At 36.7% G+C, this 15241-nt stretch overlaps 1 pseudogene; it reads left to right on the top strand.

Annotated features, from left to right (window-relative positions):
* Positions 1–14420: 14420 nt before the first annotated feature.
* Positions 14421–14504, top strand: LOC120637493 (annotated as a pseudogene).
* The last annotated feature ends 737 nt before the right edge of the window (positions 14505–15241 follow it).

The raw sequence follows: 15241 nt of genomic DNA, 5'->3' as shown, positions 1-15241 counted from the left end.
TTATAACTTTTAAAGTTACTGGAAAAACATCATGAGCAAACCTGCATGCCTGATAGTTTTCCATAATGTTTGCAAAGGCGTGCGTCTACCAAACCGCACTTGACCAACGTGTTACACTTCAGCGTAAACCGCTTTAAGAATCCCTGTGTCCTGTAGTGGGCCGGTAATTGGGTGACAATGATAATAAAATAGACCATTCCAATGCAGCGTCGAAATAAAAACTATTGTAGCCATTTCCTTTTAAATCCAACAAAAACACCTTACTTTTGAATCCATTGTAGACGATTCTTTCACATCTTTCGCTTCACTTATGCCAATAAACATACCTTCGTGCCAAATTACAAGATTCTAGGTCAATCGGAATTACCTAGTAAGTTTTGTTTGACACATTTCGTGGGAAATTTAGTAGGAAAACACGCTTTCACCATTAATAGCCTATAACAGTCCATCGCTGGGCTAAAAGACTCTCACAAGTGAAGGGTTTGCCCATGATCACTACGCTGGGCAGACGGGTATAACCTTTCCTTAGAAAAAGTATCGTAAAATCCCCCTATTAAAAAACCTTTCTAGATCAATAACCCTAGAATATTCATTAAAGTTTCTTTGTTCAGGGAAAGCGGTGACCGGACGTGCAGTGTGCGACGCCATACCCAATATATTTACATCTACCTATATATTTATTCAAATCGCGCAAAAATACACACGACACGATTTGTTCCATGGCCAGTTTTTTACGTTGGTAGAGGTTCCGATATACATATCGGAAAAAGGATACATTTTCCTTTCAACATTGGTTTTATAGATTCAAAATACCTACCTACATGTTATAATCATATCGTGCTCATATTTAGTTTTGTAATTGTAAAGGGTGGTCGCGTGCTTCCCTTGGGCCGAGGCGCGTGCGCGTGTAGTGAGGGTCGGAGCACTGCAAGAGCTTCTTGCCGCTAATCTGCACATCGGATGCGACAGCCGCGTGGTCAACTGGAATACAGTTAGACCTGTCGAGCTTTACATTGTTCTTATACTTTTATTATTCTTACAAAGAAATATTAAAACGTTAAAAGACTTGATAAAATGTATTGTGGTGTGAATTAATGGACGCTTGTTCAGGCATCAACTTGATAAAATTAATGGATTTTGATAAAACTTTGCTGCAATATAGCATATTCATCAAAATAGCACATAGGCTATAAATAGCCAAATTATAGCAAAAAGTAAATTATAGCCAAAATTATAGTCAAGTAAGGCGGATTAAATTCTACCATCTGAGCCCTGAGAGCTAGCTATTCTGCCGTGAGCTTCAAAAACCGTTACAGTCAGACGAAAATAATGTACCAACAGTAGGAGGGTTGCTCTTTACTAAAACAACTACAGAGTTCTAAAATAACTTCTTAATCTCACGGGAAATCAATCTATGCAGACGAAGTCGTGGGCATCCGCTAGTACTTACCTAATCTATAATCTTCGATTTTAATTCAATAAGTATGGTTGTTAAATTCGTTTGCATAAGAAATAAATAATTGAAGCATGTTATAAATCATTGGAATCGCATAGTCTTGCGACTCAATTTCGCCTCTTTAGGGGTAGAAATTGAGTCGTGAAGTAGCCTATTTTATCCCTTGTGTAATCTTCTACCTACATGCCACTTCAAAATTAGCCGGAATATACAGACAGACAGACAACATTTCTTAAGCTAAAAGAACCATTCAATTTTATTTCTTTTTATAAATATTTAATAATCAGATGATTTTTAAAACTTAAACTCACATAATTTTACGAATATTTTAAACCGCAGGCTTTAAAATAGCCAATAAACTTAATTTATGCGAAATCACCTTTTTGTCAGAAAATTTCGATGTGATGGTATCTGCATATAACTGGATGTTTAAATTAACCTTAAATTATTCTCCATGAAGTAAAACCTCAGCCAGACAAAGAAAATTTGTTCCATAATTTTTGGTTTCCCCAAAGACATTATTTCTATCAATAAACGCGTGGCGGCCCTCGATTATAGTGTTATGTTACTATGGGAAAATAGTTATCGTATGAGAACATCGCACATAAACCCCTCGAAACATTTGCGATTGTGTGACTTCAAATATAGAAATATTGTTTGTTTATCGTTGTCAAAATTAGTAGTACATTCACTGGTACCAATTTTAGGCCTTATTATCTGTTCCCAATTATTTAAGTAGACGTGAATATTAAAATACGCGTTGGGCTTAATTGCAAAAAAAAAGACTAAATTTAAAAAGTGCAACTGCTGATCATCTTTCTTTTTTGATAATCTGCTTTCCTACTGCTAGTAGAAATTTCAAGGAATTTTGTAAATGAGGCAAAAATTTAAATAATTTTAAATTTTAACTACAATTTACCCCAGGACTCCTACCTTACCTGCGAGCAGTAGCGTGCATTGCATGCATTCACAAAAGCATTGCCTACCCTAATTTATATTCAAACTCGTCGTACTCGTACGGAGTATGATTTTTCCATTTTATGCCGTCTTCCTGCTTTATGCCGCCGCTTTATAACTTATTATGCTACGGCCAAAGCCTCACAACAGAACATACCTAAAAAGCAAGATAAATTATAAATTCCCTAATTTTTTCCGCCAGGGATCGAATCCGGGACGTCCCACTTCTAAAAGACCACAGCACTCACCTTTGTGCCAGGGACGTCGTCAAAAAAATTATTATTATATATCAATACATTAAAAGTGACGCTTCATGTCGACTAAAATATCAAAAATAGTTCGTTACCAGATCAAACCCAATTCTTTAAGCAACTTCCGCCTTCAGGAAAGGCAGGCAATACGCAGGTGCAATAGTCAACATAGTCCTCATTTAAAGTTCTTTGCTTTTGGCCATGCATCAAAGAATATTTAAAATAGCAACATTAGAATGAATAATTACGCGTGTATGACACGGCCGGGCACTCCCGCCCAGTGCGAATGGGACTATAATTCGATAATGTCTCTGTTATCTGATTATGTTTGAACCGAAAAATTACATCGTCCTGTTATTAGATTAAAATGCAATTTAGAGATGCGAGACAGGCGCGGCACGCGATGCCGTCTGGGGCTTATGGTGCTTTAGCAGTGGGGGGTAAACTTAGTGCTTAACCTAATAATTTCACGAAATACTTTTTGTTGCATTAATCGATTTTATAAAAATTACGTTATGCCTGCGGTTTTCCAGTTTTTAATAACTTAGTTGAAACTAGGAATAAAAAGGTATGTCAGTGTAATTCCTGTCCGTACATACGTGACAAAGGTTTTAGGTTAGCATAAGTTTAAATGCCACGGGAACGGTTACAGTGGGTTCCGGTATAAAATCTTAATTCCGTCTGCATCCTGTTAGCTATCTCATTCTTATATTGTGGCAAGATTTGTACCTTCAATAGTGGAGCCGAACATAAGTAACAAAGGAACAGACATTCTTTCGCATTTTTAATATAAGTATCGACAAGTGATTGCAGCCGACTTTTCCGAAAATTTTCCCATACAAACTTTTATTCCCTATTCGATCTTACATAAACCCTTTTAGAGATATTGTATTCAAAACTGTAGCATAGTGATAGCGGGTGATGGAGAGAGATTTGCTAGGCGTATCTTCATGAATCATAAAATGGGATTGAAGAAAAATCTGAGTTAGAATCGTGAAGCTTAAGTGGCAATGGGAGATCCGCTAAACATCAGGGTTCGGAGGTGCACGCATAATGTTTACATTGCCTAAACGCCTTCCAAATGTATATAGCAATACAGTATGAAGAGTATTAGGTATTCTGGTAACAACTGTTATTTCAACAAGTTAAGAAAACCTTATTCTTTTTATTGAACTTTCGATTTATTTCACTTTATGTACCTGGAACATTTATTTACAAATTTATAAGATGGGTATCAACGACTTCAAATGACGAATTTATACGGTCATTTCACATCATTATCATCATCATATCGAGCGATGAACATCCACTGGATATAGACTCTTTTGTAGTGGTTTGAAAATTCCGCAGTCTTGTGCCGACTACCTGTGAATCGCTGAGTCGTTTTTCCACCCAGATCGGGGTTTACCAACGCTTTGTTTCCAATCTGGAGTTGCCCGCACTCTTGGTACTCAAACTTCCATCGGTCCTCCTAGGCTCACCATATTAGCTTCTTAGATCTTTCAGCAAATAGAGGTAAACAATGTTCTTCTACGGATCGTTTTATGTCAGAATTGATCACGTAGAAGTACTCCGAGCATATCTCTCGAAGTCGCCTATTGAGCGAGTCTGAACTTTATTATGAGTCTCTAAGTTACCTAACATGCATGTAAAATAATAAACAGACATAGCGTTTAGAACCCGTTTATTATCACAAACTAGTGATAATTATCATTAAAACCCACAAAGCTGCATTGGAAACGCGTTATGGGTTTATGCTCTTTAACCGTCTTTCCTGTGAGAGAGGAGCCCTGTACCAAGCAGAGTGTCATTAATAGGCTGCGGATGATTGTTATATGTTTATGTTTTTGAAATTATATACATTTTTTTTTCTATGTTTCAAAACCAGTGACGGGCACTTCATATATGCATAAAAGCACTGCCTATCCTAAAAAGTATACTTTTCGTATCATTGAAGCAGGATTATTTCTATTTTGTGCCACCTTCCTGTATTATGCCTACCCTGGTCATGTGCACGCCACTATTCGGCGCCACAAGTAAGCATTAGAAACACGCACTGTTAAAAAAAGAAGTGAAATAAAAATACTTCAATCTCATTCGTTGACTAACGAAAAACCTTTATCGTTGACGGAGTCACCTTATTCTATATTTATAGGATACAAGCGTACCCAGCCCGCTTCGCCGGGCTAGATTTTGCTTTATTTTATTTAAACAATAAACTTACATCATTAAATTTTTAATTTAAGTCTCATAATATATTAAATCATTTATTTCTCTCCGTATTCATTCTCTTCTATTCTCTTCTCGAACGGGTGAAGATCATTATCTACACCCATGTACGCCCAACAATAGAATATCATCATAGTAAATAAAAGCTGTATCTGACAGTTTGACAGTTCAAAAATAGGAGTGCTCCGATCGTCACCAAACTTTACAAGATTACTCGCCAGGTCAATCCGGAGATTCGCTGAAAGTTTCATTGAAATCGGTTCAGCCGTTTCGGAGCCTATACGGAACATACCCACACACTTTCTCTTTTATATATACTTAGATAGATAGATAGATGTGTGCAGTTAACCTTTATTACCTTTTCCCGCAATAGAGATTTAAAACGACGGATAAACACAGTTTTTTTTTTTTTACTTTACTTAATTATCGGACGTTAGGAATGCTAAAAATTATAACATTAAGTTACAATTAAACACCCCCTCATTCTTTGTCGGTGTAAATAAACAGTATTTTTCGAGCGGGTAACTGAATGAAGGCAGCAAAAACCATAAAATCAAAACTAATAAAACAAACACAGCGAGCTGTCATCGCTCCCTCCAAAACCGGTCCCCCCACTTATTAAAATTAATAAGTGGGCCCTTGTCTGTATTAATGATCGCACTGTGTCAATAGCGGAGTAATATATTTATCAAACAACATTAACCATGCTATAGTTAACATTAAACCAGACAAGGCCCGATATTGCATCTTACCTATTATTACAAGTGGTTCAGTCAATGAAACTTTACTATTTTACAGTACAGCCCACCTACTCGCATTGGAGCTGCATAGTTGGTACGGACGAAAATGCTCTGTCTTATTTCTAGTTATCAATAAAACACTTATAAACTGGTGAAGTAGGTTTGAATATGATCACGAGCTTTTGGTTTCGATTTCACCTTCTTGGCACAGTGGTGAGCACAATTTTCGAAGTGCGAAGCCCCGTGCCCCGACAGGAGAAATCCGGGAATTTATAATTTTTAAAATTTTATCTAGTCTGGTCAGGTGCGACGCTCCGTCTGTGGTTGATTACAAAAACATGCTACCAAGCCATTTAGCGTTTATACATGTTATAATAATAGTAAAAGCCCACAACCCTGAAATTGAGCAGCGTGGTGTCCCAATGCTCTTAAGCCCTCTCTTCTACAAGGATTAAGTCTAAGGATCATGAAACTACTTTCCAAATAAATAATACCAATACAAATGTAGGTTTGTTTATTTGTTACGCAATACCAATCTATAATATGAAATTAAGCATGAAAATGACATCAGGGGGTATGGAAGAGATACCTTTCAGACAGAAGTAAAGTAATGTTCCAAATGAAAAAATAACTAGCCCAATGAATTGACAAAATCTACGTTAACACGAGACAAAAGTTAATGTTTTATAAAAAAAGAAAACTGCCGAAAACTTACTTATTTAACCGTATTTTCACATTTCCAGTTTTAAACCAACTCCAACGCTTTGATCTAGTTATATTTGCCGACCACTACAGCCCCGTGTCTGAGGGTAACCGACGGAAGAGGGACGATTGTTTGCTGTGCAAATATTTTTAATAAGCGTACCGCATTATTTGTCTTATAATGGATTACTATGAACGCACATAACGAGAGAGCACGAAACTTCTCTCATTAGGTTATTGTAGAGAGTTATTTCGCGTATATCGAAATATTTAGCTGCAACTGTGAGAAATAAGAATCAGGTTACGTGTTGGAACGCAGTGCACATTGTTTTGGTGCGAACGAGTTTTCGGTTAATGAGGTACATTAAGAAGAAAGCGGTGGGCGTGACGCAACCGTAACGTCTCGCCACAGCAACACGACGTTCGTTCGCTGAAATTGAATCTCATACGCATGCCGTGGGCTATACTCCGCATTTAGTTATGCTTGCTCGCACCCGATGCCCTAATAAAACAAAAAGAGGACTTTATAATTTTTTTAATATAAAGTTATTTTTACTCCACTTTAAGTTAGCCTATGTATTCAATCTTACTTTGTGATTACGCTTTTATAATATGATTCCTAAGATGATTTTGGACCTGCCAATGCACAAGTTTAAAGAATTTGTTAAAACACATTTAATACAGCGAGGTTACTATACAATTGATGAATTTTTTAATGACAAGGTTGCTTGGAAGCATCCGGCTCCGCTTTCAGCTCTCACAAGATAGAAAAATGAATGCAAAATGTAAATTGTTGATGTTGGAAAAGAGCAACTGCTGAGTTTCTTGCCGGCTTCTTCTCGGTAGAATCTGCCTTCCGAACCGGTGGTAGAATCACTACAAACAGACAGACTTGACGTTTCAAAAGTGCTTATATTAGGCCTACTTGAAATAAATGAATTTTGAATTTTGAATTTTGAATTTTGAATTTTGATGATGCAGTCAAGGCTAGTAGCGGGCTGTTAGGGGGTCAAGCAGCAACATCAACCCTAATTGTTTTATATGCAACATCGTACCGAAAAGCTTCATCGCTTGGCTGTAGGTACGTCTTTGTCTGTAGGTTAGTAACTAGCCACAGCAATTTTCAGCAAACAGATAGTAGACAGAGCTCTTAGGATAAAAGAAATAGAAAGCGATGAGGAGAATTGGTTTCTACGCGATATCGTACCGTAACTTTATCGATTGACGCGTCTTAACGAGCAATGGCCAAAGCCTCTTACTGGACCAGACCAGAGAAAATTCAGAAATTTTTAATTTCCAAATTATTCCAGCAGGGGTTCGAACTCATAAGCCATGAACGCTCGTCACTGCTTCAGGGGTCGTCCAAAATAACTGTGTCAAAACATGTATAGCATGTATAATTCGTGTAACTCAGTTAACCGGTACTCAGTGGCTACTACGTTCGAAAATAATTGACTCGTACAAGGATATCAATTCAAATCTTATTATACGGTATCGTGCGCACAAATGATTGTACATGATGCAGCAAAAATTTGAGGTAGAGTTCAGAACTTTGAAAATATTGGCATAAATCTTGTTAATATACACATATTATTATATATGTTAGAGTATATTTTTTTTTGTTTGGGTAATTTAAGTGTTACTTGGTTTATCGGTGAAGGAATGAGTGCATGCCTAAGAACTCCACATAACGTTCTCAAAGGCGTGTTTACCAATCCACAAAGGGCTAGCGTGGTGGAGTACGGCCTAAACCCTTCTCATTGTGAGAGGAGACCCGTGCTCTGTAGTGGGTCAGTAATGGGTTGATAATGATGATGATGATGATGAAATTTTATATCTCATAATATAATAATATATTTATAATACAAGTTGCGACTTGTACCACTAGAAGTTTGGAGTTTTAAAGTGGTATGCGAAGAAGTTTACAAAAGACACGAAGACGTTTTACAAAAGCCGGCCTTATGGTTTTTCTAACGAAGATATCGTTAGAAAAACCATAAGGCCGGCTTTTGACCGGGCAACCTTAGGAGTTAGGTCTAGTACAACTAAAATTTAATAAAAATCTGAATCATTACATACTTACTAATATATAAACAAGATTACAAATATATGAAATATACAGATAATAAAAATAAAAAGTAAACTAATTGCCATATATAAATACGTATCATAAGTAGGTATGTAACAAATAATAAATACTTAACAAGGCATACAATTTTAACTCTCTGCGACTTAGAAAGTTTTCATTTCTTTAATTTTTTTAAAGTTACCAACCAACATCATGTAGTGACGTTATTCGCACGATTTCGAATATTATTGCAATATTTACGCATACAATTATCTTTGCAACGTCAAAAACGACAACGTGAAGATTGGTGTCAGAAATTGTGTGAAGATTTCAAAGCGACAAAGGATCGGGGCCCTGTTACCTAAATTCAATAAAACTAAAAAGCTCGCAGTTATTAATTTACCTATAAAGTGTACCTACGGAACCCGCAAAAAACCAAAACAACAAAATGTTTTGAAGCTGGAACTAACCGATTATTAACCATTGCTTCCTCTTCACGTTCACAACAAAAAAAAGTTAGCGTAACGAACGGGACAGTTCTAAAAAAACTTTACGCCGGTTTTTATTTACTCTTTTTGTTTACCTTTGTAGTGAGACACATTCACTTTCGGTTATGACGCCTATGACATTCTTCGGGGACCTGGTAATCATGTCACTCGGTCATTTTTATCAAGATCTATAGGTATTTTAATAAATAATAAGGTTTTAATAAAAAATAAAAACACGTGAAAAGCCCAATGTCACTTAATGGTTGACAAGTAAGTATATTAACGTATAACCACCATATACATAACTAGAACACGTTGTCAGTACACTAAGACCAATACGACATGATGATGAATCATTTTGTATAGGTAGGTAGGTACGCCAGTTTTTTGTTTACGCAAAGCTTAGTTGGTATCAATCAGAACAGTAATTATTTTTATTCTTGTGTAATGAAACTCATCACTTATAATAAGACTAGTCGTTAGCTGACGTCAAACGTTAGCTAACGGCTGTAAAAATGATCACAATTACATTGCCCAATAAAAATTGAATAACAAAGAAATCGCCAAAAATACTCGCTGAATTGAGAAACCAAACTATCAAAATTTTCGATATTGATTAAAAATAATATCATTTTGTATCTTACACTTGGTAAGCCTTCTGTTAGTTATTTATTTTAACCGTATAATTAAGTCTCATATAATGTTATATGCTTACATGGCATGCTTACAAACTCATCGTTACCTACCGATGACTGTGACTTTGCGACGCCCTTGTAACCTTTTCGATGAAGTTGCTTTGCGTGCGCATGCGCTTATTACCCTAAGTAGGATAATATACCGATGTTATTGTTGCATTTAAATATAACTACTTACCAGTCATCACACGATCTATGGTAAAGCGAAACACGCCACTCACAATAGCGGAGCAAAGCAATTTTTATTTTTATGTAATGTTCAAATATTTTTGAATCCTAAGTTAAAACATTATTAAAAGCGAACAAGTTTATTAACGGATCGCAATGTCAGTTCTCATGGGCCACACCACCCCAGGGCATCTACCTTGAAAGGCACAAAATGAAACTGCAGCTATCAAGGTTCACGCTAGGACTCTGCCTGCTCGGCACTGGTAAAAAAACTTCTGTTTACAACTAATAACACACAACAAAGAGATGTCGCATCCAGGATGCAATACTTACTTACTTATTTCATCTGCCAAAGAAGCTTTTGTAACAATATTATATTAATACAATATACATACAATGAACTACTAGCTAAGTAGACAGATATATGAATAAATCGCTTTTAATCGACTTCAATAAGATACCTTACAGGAATTAACCTTTGAATATATTATATCATATTCGCTTCATGAGCCGAGCCACTGTAGTTTTTGGGAGCTTCAACGAATTGATGATGAATTAAGAAACTTTAAAGATAAAAAGCGTTGATCTAATCCTTGGTTGGAGTGCGGTTTGCAGTAGTAAAATTCCGAAAGTAGTAAATTGCCTGTATCCATCAACCATCGGTTTTCTGTGATTATGAGATGGTGTCCTGTGTCACTAACTAAAAAGTTCTGAAACATTTCTACTAAGTATTGCACAGCGGTTATGGGAAGCGTAGGCACTAAGAGTACCCTAAAACTTCCTGCGAAGTAGAAGTCACAGCAATTTTTCCCACATTAAATATTACAGTAGTAGGTACATGTTTCTTGAAATATTTCCAGCATATTACGAAATGTATTTTCATATGTATACTGAAATATATAAATGTAATTTATATTGGTTTTTTTTATTGGAAATACCTAACTTAGGGTAGGCACCTAGGTTTATTAAAAAGTAACTGTTGCTCCTTATTTTCTTCGGTATTTAAAAATCCCGCGAGAACCATAAGTTTTTCCAGGATAAAAAACCAGAAACAAACGGTTAACGGTTCCTTTGTCCGTCTTCAAGAAATAAGCTAGCTCTTTGTATAATTTCGACAAAATTGGTGGAGTGGTTGAGCTAATCATAAGCCAAACAAACAAACCAAGCACACTTTCGCATTTATATTATGATTCTGAAGTTTGGATATTATTGTTTAACGTAAACAAATAAATGCTGCCAAACATATAAGTAGGTATTTACTTACATACGCACGAACCTTATAACAGTGTAGTGTATTTGTTTTACTAGCCGGTATTTTATAACCGGTAGGAAATCATAAAACGCAAGAGGTGCAAATCAGGATGGATCAGCTGTCGTGGGGAGATGCGGCGGGCGCGTGCCGAAGCCCTGCGGGGCTTCGTGACGTCAGCCGCATCTGCCCGACAGATGGCGTCGTCGCCCCCGCCCGTCCGAACGCCACAGATAATATCGCACGCACGCTAACACTCCCTGCCAATTTGACATAGTGTCTATGACTGTATGATCACTAATTATGATCAAATGACCAATCTGAAATTTTAGTGGGACGCAGAGTTTAACTTTGTCAATCATTTTTTAAATTAATTTTTACATGACCGGTCTAAAACGACGAAAGAGTTTTCAGAGTTCATATATTATGTATGTCTTTATTTGTTCCACGATAACTTCTAAATTCTAAACTGATTTTGATGTATGGGGTATCGTTTTTTAGTTTGCTTACTCAATTTAGGTTTGCGGACTTTTATGTGTCTATGTAACTCAACCATGTTTAAAATGAGTGCTTGAAACTTAATATTTGGCTTGCTGATCAAAAATAAATAAATATGTATGTAGGTACTTATATTATTAGGTTTCAAAGAATCAAAACTGTTATGAAGAATTATTACAAACTTTAAATTAGAAAGATATGTTTCTTTGAAGACGCATACATCATTTCTTAGATCATATAAGAAATTATTTCATTTAAACAGATAAAGGGTAAAATGTGCATTTTGATAGAGCTAGGTTTATAAGTCAGAGTATAAATAGGTAAATCCCCTGAGAAAAATGTTAGGTCTGTATCTTTAATTTAAAATACGATCAAGAATTAGCTTTTGAATAATGAATATTACCTAACATTTTTTATACTATTATAGCTGAGGTGAAGGTTAGATGTCAATGGAATGGAATCCTACAAATTCTCACGAGGTGAAGAAAATCGCGTGCAGACACTGCATAAGTACTTAACTATGTTCTTAAGTACTTCTTAACTACGACGTAGGCATTGAATAGGTTACACCATAGTTACGCAGCAGCTTTTTAAACCTACATCTGCTGGCGTCACATAACCATAGTATTGTGTAAAAGTGGCTACCAAAGCCCGTGACTCTATTCGCGTTTAAGTACTTCCTGTTCGCTTGTTCTGTTTCCCTACTTCGACTGAAAACGATGAGAGGCTAATGAAGCCTATTTTCTATTCTGAGCTGATGATTGGAAGCAAAAACGGGGCGGCCAGTTCTTGTGATATATAAATCAATCAATCAATCAAAAATACTTTATTGCACACAAGAAAAAAAAAAAGAGAACAAAGGTACAAGTCATGTAAATTTGTGCAACAAAGGCGGTCAATAGTGATCACTTATAGTGATTTCTTACGGGCAACCATTATGAGTAATTGGCTCACATATGAATCCTTATAGCGGAGCGCAAAACTCTTAGAATATACATACATATTAATAATTACAAAAACAGTACATATATAAAATAAACTATATTGTAAAATAAATAATATTAAAACTATACCTATATAGTAATGTCAACGGTACAGAAAGTAAATGTGGAATATAATAATCATACTTACAGTGTTACATAATAATTCCTTAGAGAACTCTTAAAATAAATATACACCACCCCCATTTTAGCGGAGTACCACTAATTTCGAAGAAAGAAGAAATAATATCTGGTTACCTATCGTGACAGCTCGGCCGACCTCCTTTATTACCTACATTTACGTTCATGGACAAAGTTATGCCGCCAAGTGATCAAGCGTTTTGGTATAATGTTGCGTAGAAACCGATTAGGGGTATGAGTTTATTATAACTGCACAACCCCTAACAAGTAAGCCTGGTACCACCTAAAACAGTAGTTATCTTATTGTTTAATAAGCGAAAACGTGCACTTTTCTGGAATAAAGTATAGCCCAAAGGTCTCCCTCACGCTCGTAAACTATGAAATTAAATTAAATGAAAATGAATATACACTCTATTGTACACCTAACAGAAATGAAATTATAAACAAAAACAACACTTAATAAAACACAGGTACAATGAAAACTATATCAACTATATACAAGTCAATCTGTTTGTCTGTATGTGCGTGAGAAACCAACAAACTCTATCAGAAAATATACTCGACTCTACGGTCACTGTCGGTAACTCTAGCTTTTCTACTGATTTTCTAATTTATTTGCCATCGTTAATCAAAGTTTTGTCCTCTTCTTAAATTTATTGTTCCCACAATTTACAACAGAACTTTTTTCGGGGTGCTTGGTATCCTATAAATAATACCATTTCCAGCGTATATATCTACGCTCAATTTCATAATTATTATCTGTGTAGTTAAGGAGTAAAAGCGTAACAAAAAACAAAAACACATGCGCATTTAAATACGAGTACATACGAGACAGATAGATACGAGTACAAGTAAACAACGCGATTGTTACAAACGAACATTAAAACTGTGGTGGCAAATGAAGAAGAAACAGACTTCAACTACTTGCTAATGTATCTATGCGTTAGAAAAATCTTTGTAATTACCATAATTACGGTACTATGAATAAAAATTTACGCTTGTTATTGCCCTAGCGTTTCATCAATCGTTATGAAACATAATGGCACCGTGCATTTTCTAAAGTTTACTTTTAGGACTGTAGGAAAAACCGAATTATTAAGTTGGTCTGGGATGTATATGGAAAACTGATATCTTCGCCGATATCACAAAATGCTGAAATACGAAAATCTTTAATGAGTGTGTCCTGCCTGATAAATGGAGCGGTGACGTGGATACTAGCAGTCAACCTGTTCCACAAATTGAAAGTTGCGTAGCGCGCTATGGAACGAGCTATGTTGGGAGTCTCTCTTCGGGAGAAAATGTGCAAGAACGAAATCCGTAGGAGAACCAAAGTCACTGACATAGCGTGTGGGTCATCTCCAAGCGGCCAATAGGCCGGTCGGGGGTACGGGCCTCAAGGCAACGCCTCCTTACCCGGGTCATATTCGCAGGGCAGCTATGCTGCCCTGGTATTTGTTGTTTTAGCCCCTGTCTAGGGGCTAGGGCCCGCCATCATTAGCTTTGGGCCTGTTGGTTGGTCGTGTCCGTGAAATGTCAGCGTCACTGTCAGCGTAGTCGTCGTCGGCGCGCGCGGGGATGTTATTAATTCCGATGGACCTTGAGTCATCGATGTCACCATTTGTGCCTCCGCGTTGTCGCGCTGGCGGAGGTAATTGGAGGAGCTCTCGAGGTAGTGGACTCCCTGTTATAGGTCTGTCCAGCGCTGGGGCTATTCCGTGGAGGTGTTCGCACGGCCCGTAGTCTGCGTGAGCGAACATGCGGCGTGCGATTGTGCGGACGAAAACCTCCACGGTAGGAGAAGACCTTACTTAATAGGATCATTTCTATAGTAAGCTCTTCACGAGACTCACACTGACATAGCTCAAAGGATGAACAAGTCTGTCGTAGAAGCGAAGTAGATGGCGCCACAAAAAATCCTGCATCGTGCTAGCGGAGTGTTCAGAAAAATTGACTATATATACAACTGCCAAAGTTGAATGTTCGGACCTCGGTCCCCGAGCACGATCACCCGCTCGGAGGAACATCTTTCTATTGTTACGGTCAAGCGTTTCACCATAACTCCCGTACATAATTAATATTAAAAATGGCTGCAACTAAACTAGTAACTAGGTGTAGCCCGCGTTCTTCGTACGCGTTTATTACGTTCTTTTGACAAATCCCTTAGGATTTATCTGGGTATCCTCCTTTGAACTAACTATGCCAAAAATATAGTTGAATGATTTCTTAGTTAGCCGTACAGTAAGGACAAACATACACATTTTCGCATTTTTCGCAATATTGGTTAGGATTAAATTTTGTTTAAATATTGTATTATAAATGTAACATTTTGGATAGTTCTGAATAAATTGAAATTATAATTAAATGGGAGCAGTTATTCACGCACCTCCAAACCCTTAGCTTGATAGGTAAAAAGATTGGTATTAAAAACAAAAGACATTGAAATTTAATAGCTCTGTAATTTTCTGTAAAATCGTAATGACTTTTGAGATAACATCTGTTTATAGTGATCAATAGGGCGATCGCATGCACTCCGCGCGTGATACACCCTATTGTTTTTATTATGAGGTAACTGGTAATTACCGGTGCATCGGAATATAAGTGATTTTTTATTTACGCCAT

The sequence above is a fragment of the Pararge aegeria genome, chromosome 3 (assembly GCF_905163445.1).
Source record: "Pararge aegeria chromosome 3, ilParAegt1.1, whole genome shotgun sequence".
Lineage (NCBI taxonomy): Eukaryota > Metazoa > Arthropoda > Insecta > Lepidoptera > Nymphalidae > Pararge > Pararge aegeria.
The sequence above is the reverse complement of the archived record's forward strand: the minus strand, read 5'-3'. Positions and strand labels throughout refer to the sequence as shown.